General features: G+C 39.5%; 2 long non-coding RNA genes across 2 annotated transcripts; both read right to left on the reverse strand.

The window, feature by feature from the left end:
* Window positions 1-4945: 4945 nt before the first annotated feature.
* LOC306962213 lies at window positions 4946-5392 on the reverse strand. The gene is made up of 3 exons (XR_013792814.1): window positions 5353-5392; window positions 5100-5271; window positions 4946-4978 (listed from the first exon to the last, which is right to left on the reverse strand). It is a non-coding gene; the product is annotated as an uncharacterized lncRNA (long non-coding RNA).
* A 647-nt stretch (window positions 5393-6039) lies between these two features.
* On the reverse strand, window positions 6040-6741 carry LOC306962615. The gene is made up of 3 exons (XR_013792834.1): window positions 6700-6741; window positions 6346-6619; window positions 6040-6205 (listed from the first exon to the last, which is right to left on the reverse strand). It is a non-coding gene; the product is annotated as an uncharacterized lncRNA (long non-coding RNA).
* Between the last annotated feature and the right edge of the window lie 205 nt (window positions 6742-6946).

Genomic DNA, 6946 nt, shown 5'->3' on the forward strand with positions numbered 1-6946 from the left:
CACACACACACACACACACACACACGCACACACACGCAGAATAAAATAAATAGATACATACGGCTGGGTACAGATGGACAAGTGTGGAAACCCCATTTGTGGAGCCGTCTGCAGCAGGGGAGCAGCGTCATCACCAGGAGCAGGGCACTGACCCACGAGAGCCCAGAGGAGGCGCGGCAGAGACACCACACCTCCACCTGATCATCCACAGGACAGCACCCACACAGCCACAGCCTGTCACTGCTCCCGAGCCAGAGGGCCCCTTCAAAGGAGACACTGGGAGAGCCTCAAAATATAAGAAACCATTTAAAAGCAGTCATAAGACTTTAAAATGTAATAGCACTTAATGAAGCTACAAATAAATACATATATATATATATATATATATATATATATATATATATATATATATATATATTTAATTATATAATATATATTAGGACTATATAAATAGATATCTGCTAAAAGCTAAGTTAAAAAAGGTGGATCTTGAGCCTGCTAAATCCCGCTGTTTTGGGGATTTTGCTGTTGAGTGCCAATAATCCAGACCATTTTTCCACGATATTTGTAGCAACACAGGAAATTCTGTGTTATAGTTATGGACACATGCTATGGATTGTTTGAAGGGTGAGAATCTAAGCTCTCCGTGGGTGAAAATGCTTTAATTCTACGTGCCTCGGTTCCTGAGAAATCCAAAGCTAAACAGAGGCCAGTTAAAAGAATAGTGTGGTCGCCTGTTTCAAAGGCAGCGCTCAGATTCAGCAGAACCAACACTGTCTACTTTTTAGAATCATAAATTAATCTAAAATCTTTTAAAATCTTTAAGAGGGCGGTCTCGGTGCTGTGGTTTACCCTAAAACCAGTCTGGAATTTCTCAAGGACATTATGTACATCATTAAATTGGATTAAGCCAATTTTCTCTCAGATTTTGCTTAGAAATAGTAAGTTGGATACTAGCCTGAAATTGTTTTTTCATGGTAATGCAACATAAAATACCACAACACTCCAGCAAACAAAACAAGAGTACATTCCAGGAGAAGAAGAACAGAAGTAGAATGTAGAAAAAATCTTTTAAGCTCCTACGCCATTCTTCTATTAAAAAAATTACACATTAGATAGCCTCACCGTCATCAAAAAAATAACAATAGCCCAGATCAGATGTAATCAACTTTTGATTTTTATCCATTTTCTTCCCATCTTTTTTTTCTTTTTATTATTAATTCTGCTAAAACCTCAATGATGCAATGGTGACAACAGTGGCAACGGAAACAATGACAAGGCCACATCCACATATGCATACAGGCATGCATGTACGGGCACACACGGGCACACCCTTTTTACTTAACTTTTTTAATTCTATACATATTTTTAATACCTAATGTGAGCATTCCCATATGCACCCATACAGACACACACAGACAGTCCCGCCCCCGATTTAAAAAAAATAGTTTTGGTTCTAAATGTGCTAAAAGTGTAATATGTTGAAGCAAAAAAGATAAGAACCCTGTATTTTCATGTTTACAACTTTACTTTTGTTGCCTTTTCAAACGAGAAACGGAGATACTGAAAAGGCTTCACCTGTGACGTCACTGAGGGAGGAGAGAAGGAGCAGAAAGTGGAGCATGTTTCCGCGGCCAATCAGACAATCCTGGGAGAGTCACAAGACGGGCAGAAGCAAAAGGAAATTAAACATTCAATGCACACAAGGCTTGACATTAACACCAAGCAACAAGCTGGATGTTGCAAAATGATTGCACCATAAGCTATGCACATTTTGGACACAAAACCACATGTAATTAAATATTAGCCCATTAACCCCAAAGTTATAAATATTAACATTATTTGGTTGATATTCAAACACTTCAGAAAATGCTCAAGTCCAGAAATAAACAATTCCCAACAAACATTCAGCCCCACAGCAAATGCTCCAGTGTTAATTTGAAACTGTTTGGTTTCTACATGAATCACACCTTCTCAGTGTAAATGTGAATTACTCTCTTCAGAGTTAGCATCAGGTCAGACACCATGAGTGACAGTAACATGACACTAAACAAAATGTTCTCTTTGTTTTCAGTAAAAAGGCTGAGGCCTCATTGCTCTCCAGTCACAGACCGACAGGTGAAGAAGGAAGTCATGGAGCTTCTGCTTTTTATCATTTATAATAAATGAAACAAACAAAAACATGTAAATTATATCTGATGTAGAGTCACGTTTGTTCCAGTTCCTCTAAGTCGCGGTGCAGCACTACTGATGTGGACAGGCCCTTGTTACGCAATTCAATTCCATTCAACTTTATTACGGACTCGAGGTCCAAAGAGACAGAATGACGTCACAAACAAACAACACCAAAAATATGAGATTCATTTCTTCAACACCAGTTTAACTATCGTAACAATTTTCTCCAAAGTAGATCTACCACAGTCCTGTCACCATGACTCAAGAACTGGGACACACATCTACATCAGATGCAATGTATGTTATTTAGTTAATTTATCATAAATATTAAAATAAGTATAAAAAAGATTTTCCCCCGAACGCCAGAAGCTGCGCATGCGGACCAGGTCGTCGAGGCACCCGGCCTCGACTGCCACCCAGTCCTCTTAGCACCCGACCCCTATGGATCCCTCTGCGGGTGGTGAGTCCACAGGAGGGCGGGCCCACGTCGTCCCTTCGGGCTGTGCCCGGCCGGGCCCCGTGGGCAGAGGCCCGGCCACCAGACGCTCGCGTTCGGGCCCCAACCCCAGGTCTGGCTCCAGGGTCTGAGCTTCATCAAAATCATGAATGATTGAACTAGGGATGTCCCGATCCGATCACGTGGCTACAGACTCGATCGGAATCGGACAACACCTCCCGATCAGGACTCGGATATTTATGCATGTCCATTCTACTATTGATCACAGTGTCTGCTTAAACTAATACCACCCAAACATTTTTGATCATATTGTTCACAACATGTAAACATTCAAAGGAGAGCGTGGAATAAGTAAGTACACCGCCTGAATCTCACTGAACTGCAGCAGTTTTGTGAAGAGAAATGGTCCAAGATTCATCCTGATCGTTGTGAGCGTCTAATCTGAAACTACAGAAAAGCAGTTATTGCTGCAAAAGAAGAATTAGATAGCTCCTAAATACAGGGGATCGCTTACTTATTCCACGCTGTTGTAAATGTCTCAGGTTTTTCTGCAAAATACCTTGATAAACTAAGTTGTTTTTATTGGTGACATTACGTTGTCCAGGCCCTGAGGCGACAAAACAGGAGAATCAGGGTGTGGGGCACACCCTGATTCTCCTGCTCCAGACTTCACAGTGGGGAGAGGGTCTTGATGTTGCTGTGCTGTTCCATTTGTCCTCCACACATGACGTTGTGTGTTCCTCCCAAACCGTTCAACTTTGGTTTGCAAAAGAGCTCTTGGATGCTCCACAGCACTACTGGACAAATATACTGTGGACCGATGGACTCAAAGTTGAATTTTTGGAGCGGAAAACACACAACGTCATGAGTGGAGGAAAAATGGAACAGTACACCAACATCAAGACCCTCTCCCCACTGAGAAGTCTGGAGCAGGAGAATCATGGTGTGGGGCTGTTTTATTGCCTCAGGGCCTCATCAATGAATTCTAGTCTAGTCTATAAAGACATTTTGCAGAAAAAACGGAGAAATTCACAGCAGCGTGGAATAAGAAAGTGAACCAACGTCTGGGATATGAAAATATATGATAAAATATTACCTTTGGCGTTACATAGTGTTCATTTTTCCTGAAATATTATTTATATTCTAGGTTTATTCTTCGACCCGGAAGTAAGACGCTCGGTTTCACTGTGAGTGCCGCCCATTTCATGACGTAGTCTCGAGCCCCGGCCTGGCCGCGGCGAAGCACCATGTGTTTATTATTATTATTATTTATTTTATTTTTTTTAATCCCTGGCATAAATGTCTGTAACGTTAATATAATAATAATAATAAAGAAAAATTAAAAAAACGAAGCAGCATGGGCAACAGGCACGCCCCCAAAACTTTGTCAACAATTCAGTAATGATGGAGGAGCGTAGTGTAGAGCCGAAGACTTTTGCAAGACGTCTCTAATTGGTAAATGAAAAGCTAATTGCTCACATGTTTTGTGGTGTTATGTTTCGTAAAGCCGGTGTCTTTTTGTTGCTTACGTTCGTAGGTGCACTTGTGGGAACTGCCGAACGAAGCCCACTGAGGAGGAGAACGTATGCTGCCATGAAATCCCAAAGGTAGCTTTTGTTAGCCCTGTCAGCCGTACACACTTATTGCTCTTTCTATTCAAAACAAAGTAATCTCCAGTTTGGAATAAACAGAAGAGAATTGGAAGGCAAGTCAGGCTAAGCTTTTGTGTATTTACCATATAGCAAACATTGAACAACTAAATAAAAGAGTTTGCGTTTATAATAAAAACGCGTGTATGTTATAGAAATTGTGATGACCACTGGCAATTATAACAAATTACACAATTCAACCCTTTGGTCAGTTCATACATGTCATACTGTATGCAATGTATTGTTTTCCACGTTTTCAAATGAATACTTGTGCTATAGAACATGGGCGTGTGACATAACAAAAGAAACTTTAGTGGCTTTCTCAACAATTATTTTCTTTTATGTCCCTCTATTTGACGTTATAAATTGTGTTACAACTAGAATCTGCATTACCTCTTATCTTACATTACTAAGAAAGTGAAGAAGCTGTGTAGTGCAAATTGTGCCTTGAAGAAATATATTTATGATCATTTACTATTGTTGCTCTACAAGAATTATAACATATATATTTTTTCTCACTCAATATTTATACAAAATACTTGAATTATGTTTCTTACCATATGTGGTTTTAGTTTGTATTGGTTTTGCTGTGCTCTGGCCTTTTTTGTACTTGGGATAAGACGTTTTGTATAAAGCTTTCCCTTTAGAAACAGCTTGTTTTCTTTTCTCATTTTGGTGCATAGCTGCCAAAAACTGCCTGCAAAGAAAAACACAATATATAATTTGGTTAAAATAGTAAACAGCAATTATGCTATGAAAGAACGGAAAATATAATTGACATAGATTTAGAAAATAACAAAGTATATGATCGGATTTACCGGCACATCATCCCCACATATTTGAAGTCAGATATTTTCGGTGTGAAGTGTAGAATCATACAGTGGAATGACTCCAGAGCAGACGTTTGTTGATATGAGCTTAGTTTAGCCACATCTGAAAGCACTCTCTTGTTCACCATTAGTTTCTCCACCTTATACAAGGCCAGTGTGCCTGAGAAAAAATGAAACAATCATTTGAAAATCAAAGGCAATGGAGTTTTAATCTTAGGTAGTGGTGAAAAGTATTACTTACCAGGGTGAAACCACTGGCTTGGATCTCTGGACACTTTGTCCTGATGTTGAGGAAGACGCTGTCCAGTACATGTGGTTTTTGATGGCTGGCGACCACTTCTTTACCACCTGACCACTCTATAGTCTTTTGTGATCTCATCCAACTTCTTGGATAGACCTATAGAAAAATGAGCACATAATTAACTGAGTATACCTAACAGAAATGAATAACAAATTAAAACAATACCTTTTACAACATGTCAAACATCGTAGTAGTGTGTAATGTCTCTTTCACGAAGATATTTCTGAATTTGAGGGTGGCGGTCTGTTACAATATAGTCTATCTCTAGACCATTCTCCTCCAGGAAATTCAAACTTCTGCGTAGTCCTTCCTTTTCCATGCGGTAGCTCCCACCCACCTCGTTGCTCTACAAAAACAGATTATTTATTTATATATATATACACATTTCACTACATATTATAGTACTGAAGGGGGATTACTGAAGGCACATACCTGCACAAGTTTCATGTCAACAACCTCTTCACTTTTAGCGTCCATTAATGTGTAGGTCTGTGCCCTAAAACAAAGGGGAGGAACTGTAATATCTCGGCTATAAAGGTGCAATGTTATAGCAGGTGAACATTTTTGGTTTATAACATTATGATTATTAAAATGCCAATGATAGCAATAATCCAATTACCTGGGGAATCTGCTCTCATATCATAAGAGCCACTTTGCCTTTCTTCTTCAAATCCTCAAACAGAAGTTTCTGGTCTTGAGTCCATTTGTGGAAGATTGCTGGTTCAAGGTACCATCGACAATGTCTTCTGAAGGTATTATACTGGTGGATTTGAATGTTCATTGCGTTGCATATCTGAGGAATAACAACAAAGGTTTACACAGTTAGAAAACAAAAGATATTAGACACTTTTATACGTTTTGCACATCATAAAACTGTTTTTTCTTTTTAAAGATAATACAATTATTTTAATCAAATTATTTTGTTATATTTACCCTGGCGACTTTTACAAAAGATCCCCCCGAAAAATACACAGCGGCAGAAAGTTGAAGGTTGCCAACCGGAGTGCTTCCAATTACAGGCCCGCTCTGCCACTTGCGGCTGCACTGGCAATGTGGACACTTCTGTGTGAATGACACTAAAGTCCCACATTTTCTCCTCTTGACTCTGCATTGGCGCTTACAGACTGGACATGTATCAAAAATCTCCCTCAGACTACTCTCAAATACAATGTATTTGGCATCTTACAATGCTGTAGGCTCTTTGTCACTGTGTCATATAAAAAGTAAAAATGAGTATAGACAATTAAATAGCATAAGAAAAAGTAAAGAAGCTACAGAAATACATACATCACTTTGGACACCTCTAAAATGGAGCCTGCTGTGGCAGAGGTGGCTGTAGTAGAGGCTCCTGGCTCATGTGTTGAGTCATGTGGTAGTATTATATCAGAAATGTCCATGTCCTCCACATCCTCCTCCTCTTCTTCTTCCTCCTCCAGACGTGGCCTCTTTGAAGGTCTTTGACCTAATCCAGTACTTGAGCTTTTAACTAGGTTTGAGGAGAAATTCAGCCATTGTTGTTGTGTTTCTGAACTTT

The sequence above is a fragment of the Gobius niger genome (assembly GCF_951799975.1).
Source record: "Gobius niger genome assembly, chromosome: 4".
In the NCBI taxonomy this organism is placed as follows: domain Eukaryota; kingdom Metazoa; phylum Chordata; class Actinopteri; order Gobiiformes; family Gobiidae; genus Gobius; species Gobius niger.